Here is a 14356-nt window from a genome sequence, read left to right on the forward strand (position 1 = left end):
AGATTATTTAAGATTAGTCTGAGGAAATGGACAGGATTCATTGTGCTGTTTAGAATGTCACCTACAGATTATATTTCAGCTCCTGAGTGAGAGGTAATGCCCTCTGCCTTGAAAGGGGCAGTGGTCTGCCCACTTCTCAAGAAGCTTACTCAACCCAGCTACTTTGGATAATTACTGGCCAGACTCCAATCTCCCCATTATAGGAAACTTTGCTGAGACAGTGGTTGGACTGCAGCTGCAGAGAGTGCTGAATGAAATGGATTATTTGAGCCCTTTTCAATTAAGATTCAGGCCTAGGTATGGGACCAAACCTACTATTCACATTTTTGCTGGCCTTTGATAGGACTGGGATGGAGAAGTGCAACATTTCTGATCCTGCTGGACCTCTTGCTTGTTTTCAATATCATTAAGTGTGACATCTTTGTGCACTGGCTGAAATAGTTGTGGGGTGTGAGGGTATAACTATTTAGTAATGGTTCTCCTTCCTGGATGCCTACTCCTGATTGCCAGGTTATGGGTAGAAAGATGTCAAGCCCTTGAGCTTCATGGTATAGGGTACCACAGATTTCAGTTCTCTCCCTGCTGCTCTTAACTATCTACTGGGTGAGATCATCTATCAGCATGGGGTGAGGCACTACCAATATGCTGATGATACTGTATTGCTATAGATCTCCATCACCGGCTGAACAGAAGATGTGAAAATGGACTCACCTGGGTGAGAAACACAAACTTAGATTGAATGCTAGCAACATGAAGCATTTTTGGGTTTGGAAGTCTACTTTGTCCAGAGATATGATATTATAGTCAGCATGAGGTTATGCTCTATTGGTTTTCTATTAACATTAACCCTATTGTGTAATATCTTTAACATCAATCACTCCATGTTTTGAAAATGGAGCAACGTATGTTGAAATAAGTAAATAAATAAAAATCATGCATGCGATAGAGTCAGGATTTTCTCTAGTTTGCTGGATTTTGGAAGGAGTGTGGCTTCCCTTTGCTTTTTCATTTTGTTAAGCCACTTTTTAGCTTCTTTGTTTTCTGCCTGATTATGGTGTGAAATAGAATAGAGTCACTTTACCTGCAAACTGTGTGCGCTGCCGAAAGGGAGATAGGGGCTGCATAGCATCCTAGCTAGAAAGGGTTTATGACAGCACTCGTCTTCCTTGACCATCCAGGCCTTCCATGGTGTAGCAATCAGAGGTCACTCCAGAGGTGCTACTCAGCAGGTTCTGACCAGTTCTGGAGAACCAGTAGCGGAAATTTTGAATAGTTGGGAGAACCGGTAGTAAAAATTCTGACTGGCCCCGCCCCCAGCTGATCGGGAGGAAATGGGGATTTTACAGTATCCTTTCCCTGTATTGGGGAGGTAATGGAGATTTTACAGTATCCTTCCCCTGTCACGCCCACCAAGCCACACCCACCAAGCCATTCCATGCCCACCAAGCCACACCCACAGAACCGGTAGTAAAAAAAATTGAAACCCACTACTGGGTCACTCCTTCTGAATCCCAGCTGCATATAGTATTTCCAAGCTTTAATACTTTCCCCTTCACATAGTCTAACTGACAACCAAGTAGGAGAGTCCATCAAAGACTATTAAAGATGCCAAAGGTGGGCCTTTTTTAGAGCAGAAGGTAAAATTTGTAGCTAATATCTATTAGATATTATAGCTTGTATTACTACAGCTTGTATTACCTGTGATTTTCTCGGCCCCTTCCTTTTTGTTCATCTAGACTCAGAATAAGCCTTGTTTTGTGTGGGATGATCAGATAAATCCTTACTGTGGAGGCTAGAAACCAAGGACCCATGAAATTAATCAGCCCCCTCTTCCAATTCTGTAATTTACTATTGAAAGGTAACCTTAGATTGCAGGAAAATAAAGCAACTTTATGCAATATTCTGAGTGGTTTTATAATGGCATTCTAATTGAAAGAACACTGGGAGAAAAAATAAAACACATAAAATTTCCGTATGCCTATTAAAAGTTTGGAAGTGAGGCTAAATGGGAACAGGAAGAGGACTTTGTTCCTCTCCAATAATGCTGTTAGGAGGATTATCCAAGTGTTGATATGCTGCTTGTAGAGCCATATTTTCTACATATCGTTCATGCCATGACACAAAGGTTGCAGAAGAACTGTGGAGGAAAAAAATGAACCTGAAATACTGCCTTAAAAAGGGGTACCTGGATTTCACACACAGCAAAGACTAAACACGCACACGCAGCCGCTTATCCATAAAATAAATTGAAATTATTCTCATGTGACAGCTTGATTTCTGATAAAAGACCAACTCTCAGTTCTCAATAAAGCAAAACTGACTCCAATTCCCACTTTTCAATCTGTTGATGATTAATGACATCATAGATGAGCAGATTTTGAGACCATTTCCATTTGCATTTTTTGAAACCATTTCAAATATAGTTGGTGAAAATCAACTCTATAGTTTCCTAATTTTTTTATTTTGTTTTATTTTTTTTATTTGTTGAAATTAGATGCCATCCATCTCACAGAAGAAGTCGTACAGAATTCTGAGTCATTGTATGCCCTAAAACAAGGTGGGATGTAGATGTTAAAGAGAGGTTAAGCAAAAGCTAACAATTTCTCCCCAAAAAATCCATGGAGAAGAAAAGAAAACCATGAGCCCAACTATATGCCTAATATAGACACTCCCACTATTTATCATTACTTCATCCACTACAGCTCTTGTCCTTTCAAATAAAATAAAAGCAAACTCTGGACATTATATAGTTAGCTACTTACCCTTTATCTTGATGTTCATAATTAATCTTAAAATAAGACCCTGAAATCACAGGTCTTTTCCAGAGTCTGTGATTTGATGAAATGCTTGTCTCCACATAGCAATATATTCACCCTGCAAATATACACAGAGAATAACAGAGCAAATGAGCAACTGCATATTTTTCCCCCTAATTCTCCAATTTTAGTTTGGCATTGGATTTGACAGCTGTGACCTGATCAGTCACAACCATCCATTTACACCAATCTAGTCTGTACCTTATGAAGCAATGCAATTTACTGGAAGATAAAGCACATGAAAGAGCTACTGTAAGCAACCTCGAAGGTGCCTTTGGAAGTGCTGAGGTCACATCAAAGATGTTGATCCATGGGCCAATCTGGTTTACAGCCAGGTTTCTTTAGATGTGACAGCTGAACTAATGTTCCAACAATGATAAAGTGGGCTTTTGATTAAAAGTAAAGAAATCAAGCTGAAGACGAGGTTCATTGTAATAATATAATATCGATTCTGAGAGCTTTATGGATCAAGGATCTCTCAGTAGCAGTCTTAGACATATCATCTAAGCATTGACCTGTCCTTCTGGTTCCATATCTATCAGTTCTTCAGCTGACAGCAACCATTCTAGTTCTATATCTGTTATCAGCAAAGGCAACCAGGTTTTTTTCCATTAACACTCGCTCTTCCAGAAATTAGCTCCATGTGCATTCAAAAAAAGAAATAGCTAGAAAATGATGAATGCCTTCTTCAACCTGGCAACTTTCATGTATGTTGAAACTGCTGCTCTTAGAATTATTATACTGAGGGGAGCTGGTGGGAGGATAACCCAATAGATCTGGGTGCCAGGTTGGGAAAGATTGGCTTATCTGAGAGTCATTTACCACTCTAGTGGCAGGTGCTAATAAATTTGAAGTGGCAAAATCGACGACTGTCATGAGTGCAGAGATATGAATAAGACTGAGCAAGGCAATCACATTATTTTTCAAAGCAGCAAAGGAAGTTTGCTTCTCCAACACTATTGCATTTGCACAATGTCTGCCTGTGGAGGTTTTCTGAGTGGCAAGGAAATGTTTTATAATGGCTAAGCATCAGAAGCAAAGTACTCTATTGCTGTCAAGAGTGAAACTTTGGCAGCGATGTGCCTCTTCGTTTCAACTTGCTATAAGAGTAGGTGTGGGGGGGAGAGGTTGCTTTAGAATGGGTTAGCTGGAGAAACAAACCTCTACACTGAAGACCATGAGAGCTGAAATCTTTTCAAGGGCATTATAACAGGTGTGGAGCAGAAGCAGACAATTCCCATAACAAAGTTAACTTGTTTACATGGATTATGTGAGAAGTTGGGGGTTTGGCTGGGGAAATTATTGTTTAATTCTATGAACTGTTGTTTGAGATCTTCGCTTAGTTTTGCTTCAACATAACCATGCAGTGTATTCAATCAATAATAAGATTTTTGGTACCAGAATGAACCTGGAGTTTTATTTGGATCTTGAGCTGGATGTTGACAATTACCGTACTTTTTGGAGTATAAGATGCACTCCACGCCCCCAAAAGAGGGTGAAAATGTTGGTGTATCTTATAGACCGAATATGGCCATTTTGGGCCTCCCAAAATCCTGCCCTGGGCATCCCATTTTCACCAAACACAGGCCTGTGTTTGCAAAAATGGGATACACAGAGGGTTTGGGAGGCCTGCAGAGTATTTCTGGGGGTTGGGGAGGGCAAAAATAGGACACATGCAGGGGCGGTTGGGAGGCCAAAAATGGGCCCGTTTTTCACAAAAATGGGACACACGGAGGGTTTGGGAGGCCTGCAGAGTGCTCCTAGGGGCTGGGAAGGGCAAAAACAGGATGTGTGGGGGTTCATGAGGCAAAAAATGGGCCCTTTTTTGTGAAAACGGGCCCATTTTTCACAAAAACAGAATGTGCAGAGGGTTTGAGAGGACTGCAGAATGTTCCTGGGAACTGGGGAGGAAAAAACAGAACAGTGGTGAGTTGCTGCCTGGATCGGGTGAACTGGTAGCGGCAGTGGGAGGCTTCACCCACCTGCCCAGCATGCGCAGAAGTATTGCGAGGGGGCACGCGCCCATGACCAAACTGATAGCAATGGGTTTTGAAACCCACCTCTGGCGCTGAGGCCAAAAACTATTTTTTTTTCTTGTTTTCCTCTTCGAAATCTTGGTGTGTCTTATACTCTTGTGCGTCTTATAGTCCGAAAAATACAGGTACATATGATGGGCATCAAGTTGATGGAATCTGTCTAGATTGAAAAACATTTAAGAAATGAGTGAATCAATAGATACAGTATATTCATTTCCTAGATTTCAGAAAGATCATCTTGTCTTTCAGAGTCCTGTTTGTGCCTGGTGACTGTTTGCACAAGTCCCTGTAGTTTTCTTGGTAATATTTCAGAAGTGGGTTGCCATTGCCTGCTTCCTAGGACTGAGGGACAGGACTGGCCCAATATTATCCAGCTGCTTTCATGCCTGTAGTGATATGTGAGAATCACATCAGGATGCAGGATGAACAAAAATAACAGACAACAGTTAGAGAAGTAGCAAGTGAGCCACAAAAGGAATAAGGGTTGACAAACATCTTAGAAGGGAGCCTCTCCAGTTTCTAGGACTGTAAAAGCAAGGGGACTGAGGTGTACTTTCAGACTTGCAAGACTCTGTTAATATAATCTTGCAATAAAGTTGGAACTCATATATGTGGATGTGCTTCTTGCTTGGACTATCTTGTAAGGCAGACAATGCCCAAGGAGAGACTAGAACTCATGGTCTCCTAGTTTCTAGCCTGGGGCCTTAACCATTACACTGAACTGGCTCTGGTCTGTGGAAAAACCATTAAAGCTTCCTTTTATATGACCACCATGTTCTGTAAGATCATTTCCAGGAGCATCCACAGGATGTGTTCAAAACAAGCCAAGATGACAACCACAACAGGGTGATCAAAGGTTTTATTTGCATCACACACAAAAAGAGAAGGAGCTTTGACTGTTCCGTCATGGCCATTATCTTGATTTTTTATTTTAAACCACACCTTGCAAGTGCACTTTCAGCTAAAAGTTTTGCTATAGAACTCTCCATCACAGTCAGGAAATAGTAATTCATAAATTACTATTCAAACTTTGTAATACATACACACCAATGGTAAAATCTGAACTGGTTTGCTCCCGATTCGCTGGCCGCACATGCACACTGTGCACCAAACACAGTGATTTCCTGCTTTCTAGCAAAGCTAAATCCCTCTGTACAGCTGATTGTCAGAAATACCAGTTCGGAGGAACTGATAGCCTTTTTAACTACTGGTTCGCCCGAAATAGTAGCTAACCCGAACCAATAGCTTTTTCAACTGCCAGTTCAACTGAACTGGTAGCTAACTACCGTTCACCCAAACCAGTAGCTTTTTTTTTTACTACCGTTTCGCCCGAACTGGTAGTTTTTATTATTACTGGTTCATCCAAACCACGAACTGATAGCATTTCACCCCTGACACACACTTAGATGTATATATATGTGTATCCTGGTGTGGGGGAAAGGCTAGAGACCAGAACACTTGCTTTCCCTCAAGAAAATTCCACAAGAAGATCCCCTGTAGAAATAATAAAGAAGTAGATTTTTGGATAAATTTTGTCTAAATCTCTAAGGCAGCGTTTCTCAAGCTAGGCAACTTTAAGATGTGTGAATTTCAATTCCTAGAATTCCCCAAGCAGCATTTTAGGAGCTGAAATCTATGCGTCTTAAAGTTGTCAAGCTTGAGAAATACTGTCTGAAGCATTGTTGTCTATCAGAAAATGCACTGTGGTCAATCAGGGTAAATGATATAAATTCTCCTGCCTGAGCAGGGGTTGGACTAGAAGACCTCCAAAGTTCCTTCCAACTCTGTTATTCTGTATTCTATGGTCTAAATGCCACAGATATCTCAGCAGGTGGGAGTACCTAGCTGAACTTATCTGGATTTGAAATCTAAACTAGTTAGATCTGATTAGCCCTTGGATGTGAGCCTCACAGGGAATCACAAGACTATAGACTAGACTGAGAGTTGAGAAACTACTCAGTAACATGTCACTAGTAAGCCTTTTTCGCATTGCTGCCCAGGAAATTACACAGACATGTCTATGAGGTCTTCAGAAGTCAAGACTGGTTGAAGGAGACTTAAGAACTATGTCCAAGTCTCCTTAATACACCAGTTAACTGACTGAGCCTCTTGTGCTCAACTTTTCAACAATATTTTAGAGGTAAGATCCCCACCTCCCAAGATGCCTATATATATGCCATACCAAAAATATAAGGATGCCAGTGAACACTTCTTCAGTTGTTCAGTTAATCAACTGTGAAAATAAATGAATACAACAATCTTCAACAATTAGTCCTCTCTGATGAACCAGATACATCAGAATCCTCCTATCTATTCTGTACCAACCTTACGAAAGAGACTGACTGAGAATCGGTGTCTGACCTTGTGACACCATCAAAGTTGAGACCAGCCAGAGCATTAGAAAAACTCAAAGATGCAGTACAAAATCGGAATATGTGGAAAGACCTGGTTCATAAAATCACCAAGAGTTGGACACAACTGAATGGATAATATCATTATCATCACCACCACCATCACCATCCTTAAGCAGTTTCCATCAAGAGGAATCATGCAGTGATTTTAAAGCATTCAAGAGTGCACTGCACACATGTACTGTAAACTCACTTCCTCTAACAAATGCCAAAGAAAACCATTGTGTGGCATTTTTTAGAGTTGGGCTGAGAAGATTCTACTTTGTCAGAAAACTCTTTTCTCCAACTGCTTGTCTCTCCTTGAGCTCAGCTATTTGAAATTTTGACCTCACATACTTCACAGAATGGTTATGTGGACAAGAAATGCCCTGAGCTCTTCAGAGGAAAAAGAAATCCCCCAAATATTATAAGACCACAGGTTACCTTCCTATGTCTATTCTCTATTCTAGCCAGTTATTCCACTTACTTTCAGCCTGTACAGAAGAAGGCGTTCTGAGGAGTAGGGTTCTCACTGACTACCTGATAAACAACTGTGTTATTAAATCTGGTATGGTATTAATATTGCTTTTATGGGGTCACTCACAAAGATAACTACGATGCATCATCTGCATTTATTATAAGGGTTCAGAATGATCTTTCTAAAAAGTGTAAAATAGTTTGATTTTTAAAGAAGAAAGATTTTGTTTAAGATGATGATGATGATGATGATATATGACAGACAGGGCTTTGTAATCATGGAGAATATATGCAGTTCAAGGCCAAGCAACAGACTGTATTTGTTATTTGGTGATGTAGCTCCTTTGGTAATGAAACATCTGTAACAGAAAACCAGGCTTATAAAATACCAACAACCCAACAGATAGGACTTTGTCCTATCTTTTACTATGCCAACTTCTTCCCCTGTCTGGATTTTCATATTTTGTATACAGTAAAAATGACCTTTCCCTTTGCTAATGTACATAAGCCAATGCCACTACTAAACTGATGCTATTGGTTTCAACTTTTAACAGTAGCTCAAAGTATCTTATACAATGCCTTTCCACACTTTGCCTCTTGAGAACAAAACATTGCATTGATTTGAGCTATCAGAATAGATTCTCTACTGTAATTGCTGGTTGGTTATACTAATTTACGTACACATTGGTATGAAATATCTCCTTTGGTTCCTGCCACAGTCCGTAACTTGCCTTCATTTTCTTTTTAAGGCTCTTATTAAAAATCATTTTTATTCACAAACATATGCCCCAAAGGTATTATCTAAAAAGAAAAATTAAGTTTTGAACTAGTTTTTATTTCAAATGTTGTCAAACCTTTATACTAAAATAAGCAGAGGTAAGAGATGAGGGCAGAAATGACAGAAATGACAAAAGACCAGGAAACCTAGAGAAAAAGGGCTCAACATCCTTCCAAACTGCTTTCTAATAAATAGATATTTTATGATTGGTTATATCTAGTCTGGAATCCATTTTGTGAAGAAAACAGAAGAAAAGCCCCCTCCTTATTACAGGAACCCCTCAAAATTGGGAACTGCTCTCCTAAAACAGTACTTTTTTAAGGTCTGAGGAAGTGTCCATTGATAGCTGTTACAGTATTGTAATGAAGGAGGTAGACATTCAGCAGCTGCTGAAGTATCTGGTAATGGGTTAAAATTAACTCTCTTTCCTGCCTGTCCACTTCAGCATCCAGCTAAGGATTGTGTCAGCGTTCCAAATAATGTACCCATTGAAAGCAGAACTCTGAGGCAGGTAGATTCCTCAAAGAATGATTTATTGGATACATCATATTGGCACAACTGGTGAAAACTGACTCTGAAAGTTCATGCGGTTTTCACCTAATTAAAAAGTGAAAGTTCCCCTTTCCCCCCCTCCCCCGGCATCAGTCATATTGTCCAATAAAAGGGCCGGCCAGTTGGGCAATTACTCTACTCCTCCTCTTTCCCACCACCTGTTGAAACCTCCTTGGTTCCCACAGGAAAACCTTTTGTTTTGACTACAAGACCCCGGCTAACTATTTTCTCTACCTCCCTCTCTTGTGGCAACCCTGAAGCCGTAAAGATGGCCTCAGCCAGGTTCACTTCAGGGTTGACAGATGGGGGAATCAATTAGTTGTTTATGTGCTACAGGAAAGTCAGTGTAACAACATGGCTGAACTCATTACATGAAAGTTTGGAGATCTCAAATCTCTTTTTTGCTATAAGTCTATAAGTCTATAAACCCAGCTCCCTCCTGCACCAGAAAGTACAACTTGGTAGTTTTTGCTTCTCTTAGCTCTTGGTCTTTCTTTACTGTTAGAAATTAGACAACTCTTGGACAGAAGTTACCTCTATGTCAATTTATTAGTAGGAAAACCTTTCTACCTTCAAATTTCTACCTTCAAATTTTAATCAGAGGTTGGTGAAAAATCTGAGTTCTCTCTTTATTCCTTCCCACCTCAATACACAGTTTCTGGCATGTTTCTCTCCTGCCTCAGTTTCCAAAAGAACACTAGCTTTTCCATATGAAGAGGGAGGAATTATGGGAAAATCTTTCCTTTGGTGAAATACTAAAGTAAGCCTCTCTCCTGCAAAGATCCTGCTTAAGAGAGAGAGAGATGGATATTCCCTGTCTTGGAAGCAGCTCTTAATCTTGTGAAAGCCGCGAGGCATCTCCACTAATCTAATGGCCATTTTTCTTCTAGTGACTTAGAGCTTCTTCACTGTATCATCTGGCCATTGTTGACGTGATCTAAAGCCTGTTCCTCATTCGTGTTATTTTGGCACACTGATGGTTGGAGGTCTCTAGAAGATGCTATCAGTTAACAGCGGGGGAAATGATCTGTGCTGGGACTGAGTTCTAAAAAGGCAGGAAGACAATTTTGCTTCTTTAGCAAAGAATTCTGTGAAAAACCTGATGGAGAAATAGATACCCATGGGAATGTTTTGCTGCATTGCAGCCAGATTTGGACAGCCCTGTTTGGTTGAAAAGAAGTCATAATGACCTGGTTCGTGCATAATGCTAATACTCAGCATGACGTGTTAAGTCACAGCCCTAAAATCTCTTCACTCTCAAATTTAGTATGCATGAGCAGAACTCTGTGTGTATATGAATACTATATTTAAAAACCAATTTAGTCTGGCCTGTGATCCTGCATTTCAGTCAACATTCAGCTAAGAAAAAAGAGGGGGGAAATGTAAAAGAATAACCAATCTCCCTAGGCACTAGGCCCACTTTCCTCAATATGGGGAACTAGATTTACCCAAAGAATCTCCTTTTTTTTTTTATTTGACGCTTTCGGGGTTAATAGTCAGTATCACAGGAATTCCCATGAGGCATCTTTTGAATGCAGCCTTGCCTTGATCTTTTATTTGAAAAGAAGTTTTAATTCTGAGTCATTGTGCATATGGGTTTTATGCAAAAGTGGCAACAGGACAATATGGAAAGCATCTTTGCAATGGCGCTAAAAACAGCAACGGTTCTTCCAGGGATGAATAGCAGATTGAAGACAGCTCCACATAAGTAAAGCCAACAATTACAGTTAAGAACAGGGAGCTGATGAACAGATTGGCTCCTTTAACCTTCTCTGGGCAAAGAGAGGACATGACATTGCCCAAGATATGCTCCATATGGCTGTTTCTCAAGAGAAGATTGTAAGACAGTTACCAGAAGGTGAGAGAACTGGGAACTGAGAGAATTGGCCACTGCTCTATGACATCCAGCTGCAACCAGAGTCCTTCAAAGGACACCGAGTTTGTACTTTCATCACTAATCACTTTTCTGAAATTACCTATTAAGTACTTTAAAGAAGTTAGATACCCTCAAAATGACAAGGCTGGAAACACTGGGGGGGGGGGGCTTAAACCTTAATATAAGAAAATGAAAGTGTTTCTTTAAAAGCTTTAAGAATTTAAAATAAACAGGAAAAAGCAAGACAAGGTTTTAGCTATAGAAAGTTTAAACGTATTAAGGACTCGAAAAACATTGGAATATTTGATTTTATATAGTAGCATAATAGATTTTGAGATCAATTCTAAAAAAATAAATGTTTTGTGGGAAAGAAAAATATTTTCAATATTGGAAGCATAACAAGTTAAACAATTTATAATGGTGTTCAGAAACAGTTTTAAGGAATTATAGCGGGACTTTGAATCATTGATGTCAGCTGTGTTGTCTGTTCTTAGGAATAGTCTGAAATTATAGTCTCAAATGAAACTGTTATAAAAAACAATTTGCAATAAATCTGAGAAATTGAATAAGATTTTTTTATTCAACATACAAAAAAAATTAGATGAGGCTTTAAAAATTAAAAAGGAAGTAAGAACTCCCAGAGACTAATTGGAATAATTTCTTCGTGCTGGATTTACAAAAGATGCTTTTTAAAATTATAAATAAATTTGAGACAAGGATGTACAGTCGTCTGAATGGATTAAAAAGTAAGATTGTTTTAGACAAAAGGAAGGAACACATAAGTGGTTTATTCAATCAAGGTTAAAATGGAACATGTTATCAAATCCTGCTCCTGTAAATAGGGGTGTCCCCCAAGGCAGTGTTCTAGGACCAACACTCTTCATATTATACATTAACGACCTCTGTGACCATATTATAAGTAATTGTGTTCTCTTCACCGACGATGTTAAACTATTTAACACTACCAACAATACGGCTACCCTTCAAAAAGACCTTAACATTGTGTCGGAATGGTAAAAAACTTGGCAACTCCAAATCTCAACCAGCAAATGCTCCGTCTTAAGCATTGGAAAAAAGAATCAGAACACTAAATACAAGCTCAATGGACATTACCTTGTAGATGACCTCACCCTGTTAAAGACCTTGGAGTTTTCATATCAAATGATCTAAGTGCCAAAGCCCACTGCATCGCAAAAAAGGCTTTAAGAGTTGTAAACTTAATCTTGTGTAGCTTCTTCTCCAGAAAGATTACACTACTAACTAGAGCATATAAACATTTGCTAGACCAATTCTTGAATACAGCTCGCCTGTCTGGAACCCACACCTCATTTCGGACATTAATACAATTGAGCGTATCCAGAAATATTTTACAAGAAGAGTTCTCCACTCCTCTGTTTACAACAAAATACCTTATGCCATCAAACTTGAAATCCTGGGTTTAGAAAATTTAGAACTCTGCCACCTTCGACATGACCTGAGTTTAACTCATAGAATCATCTGTTACAATGTCCTTCCTGTTGAAGACTACTTCAGCTTCAATCACAACAATACACAAGCACACAATAGATTTAAGTTTAATGTGAACCGCTCCAATCTTGATTGCAGAAAATATGACTTCAGTAACAGAGTTGTTAATGCCTGGAATGTACTACCTGACTCTGTGGTCTCTTCCCAAAATCTCCAAAGCTTTAACCAAAGACTATTGACCTCACCCCATTCCTTAGAGGTCTTTAAGGGGCGTGCATAAGAGCACCAACGTGCCTACTGTTCCTGTCCTAATGTTGCCTTTGATTGTATCCAATTCATATAGTTATTTCGTACTTATGCTTATATAGATGATTATATATCGTATAATTATTTCTTGCTTATGCTTATATATACTGTTGTGACAAATAAAATAAATAAAAATAAATAAAAATAAATAAATATTTTGGATAGATCTTTTTGGATGACATCTTGGTGAAATTTGGACTGGAAAAATGTTGTGTATTGGATTTGCCAACAGGTAATATAGCATTTAAGCCTTTTCCCCTATGTTCACTTTATGTATCCTAATCTGACAGCATCTAAATTGGTTTAGTATCTAATTGTTTTTTTCTTTAAAGTAAGGGATCTTTGTGAGCTTGCTCTCTTTAAATGAAATGTTGTCCCTTTATTCATGTTAAATTTAGCCTTTTGTTTATAATAGGATACTGGAACCACTTTAATGTCTTGTGAATTAGTTTATAGTTTACAGTTAAGAGATGAGATATGGAATGATTTCTACATTTATTAATTAATGTTATTATTTTGGGACTCTTTTCAACTATTTGTGATGCCTGCATAGGAGTTTATTTATTCGATTTGCCTATACAGTAGTTAAGGATTGAGTTGTGGGGTGGAGAATTTTATATCTATTAATTAAGAGGAAGTGAAAGGATAGTGAAATTATTTATACTTGTGATGAGGGTGGGAAGTCGCTTTGTGTGTGTGTTTTTCTCTCTATTTTTTCTTTCTTTTCAGTATTCTTGCACCTTTTATTCACTCTATTTTTTCCTTTCCTTTTCAGTGCTTATTATCTTTTACTATTCTATATCTATTTATTTTCTATTAAATACCTTAATAAAATTAAAAACAATAAAAGGCAGTGGATCAGCAATGAAGATTATTTCCTTGGGGAACTAGATATATTTGACAGAATGTCTATCTCACACCAAGACCTGTGGTCTATTGATAGGCGGTGACTGTTTCCATAAATCTGTCTCTCTAACATCAATCTCATTCTTGAATTTGTCTTGCTCAGAAATAAAATCACATTCCAACTCCTACTTATTTTTAAAAGGGAATTTGAAAGGCCTGGATGTCCTGAACATTGTTTTAACCAGAAGCTCAGAAAGGTTAAGGACCCTCTCCAGTTCAGAATCTTTTATTATGTTGTAAAATGTGGCAAGTTCATCCTGATTCTAGTAGTATTCAGATTCAATCAACCAATAAAGAAAAATATTTAAAGAAAAAAAATCTAGATTGAGAAACCGTCATGAAGAGGGGTGAAACAGGGATGCCCATTTGCCCTTCCTTGCGTGATCTCTGAAGGTGGAGGAAAGTCTCTTCTGCTTCTCACTTACCCAGGTACCTTCCAAGAATAATCCAGGGCAGGAGTGTCAAACTCAAAGCCTGGCCCACAGGGTGCTTAGATCTGGCCCATAGTGCCTCTGCCAGTGAAAACAGAGCTTGGGAGGGCCATGCACGGCCCTACCAAGCTCTGTTTTCAGCTGTGACGGCCTCTGCCAGTGAAAACAGAGCACGCAGCCCTCCCGAGCTCTGTTTTCAATAGCAGAAGGCTATCACAGTCTAAAACAGCGCCTGGGAGGGGTGTCCCTGACACAAGTGATTTAAAGCTGGCCACACCCACCCTGGCCACACCCACCCAGCCTCCGAGGTCAGACACAACC

The 14356-nt window shown here is 39.2% G+C and overlaps 1 long non-coding RNA gene across 1 annotated transcript; it reads right to left on the bottom strand.

The window, feature by feature from the left end:
• Nucleotides 1-2037: 2037 nt before the first annotated feature.
• LOC131189307 (uncharacterized) lies at nucleotides 2038-5012 on the bottom strand. Its single transcript, XR_009152973.1, has 3 exons — nucleotides 4877-5012; nucleotides 2763-2874; nucleotides 2038-2137 (listed from the first exon to the last, which is right to left on the bottom strand). It is a non-coding gene; the product is annotated as an uncharacterized LOC131189307 (long non-coding RNA).
• Between the last annotated feature and the right edge of the window lie 9344 nt (nucleotides 5013-14356).

This window comes from Ahaetulla prasina, chromosome 1 (genome assembly GCF_028640845.1).
Source record: "Ahaetulla prasina isolate Xishuangbanna chromosome 1, ASM2864084v1, whole genome shotgun sequence".
Lineage (NCBI taxonomy): Eukaryota > Metazoa > Chordata > Lepidosauria > Squamata > Colubridae > Ahaetulla > Ahaetulla prasina.